The sequence below is a fragment of the Lupinus angustifolius genome, chromosome LG09 (assembly GCF_001865875.1).
Source record: "Lupinus angustifolius cultivar Tanjil chromosome LG09, LupAngTanjil_v1.0, whole genome shotgun sequence".
In the NCBI taxonomy this organism is placed as follows: domain Eukaryota; kingdom Viridiplantae; phylum Streptophyta; class Magnoliopsida; order Fabales; family Fabaceae; genus Lupinus; species Lupinus angustifolius.
The window spans coordinates 9,667,404-9,667,761 of NC_032017.1; positions in this window are offsets into that span (position 1 = coordinate 9,667,404).

Below are 358 nucleotides of genomic sequence, written 5' to 3' on the forward strand. Positions count from 1 at the left end.
TTTACATATGTAGTTCAATTTCCCTTTTTGAATATCTACACATAGAGTAGTAGAAATGCATTTTATTATACCCTTCTAAGTCACATTGAATGCATGATTCTACTTTCATCCCTATGTATGACATATTACCGCAAATAGAACTTAAAGTTCTAAAGTCTATGGCAATGTCTTTGCCTTTGGCAAAAGAGAATATTCAAAGAGTCTTTGTTGACGGTTAAATTGCAGTAAAATGTGCTTACAAGTTCAAGATAATAGGCATAATGCATTGCACAAAACTCAAAGAGTCTTTGTTGCTTAAACAGGGTAGGTAAAATGAAATCATCATTCTAAAAAGAACTTAACATACCATACTTAGGAG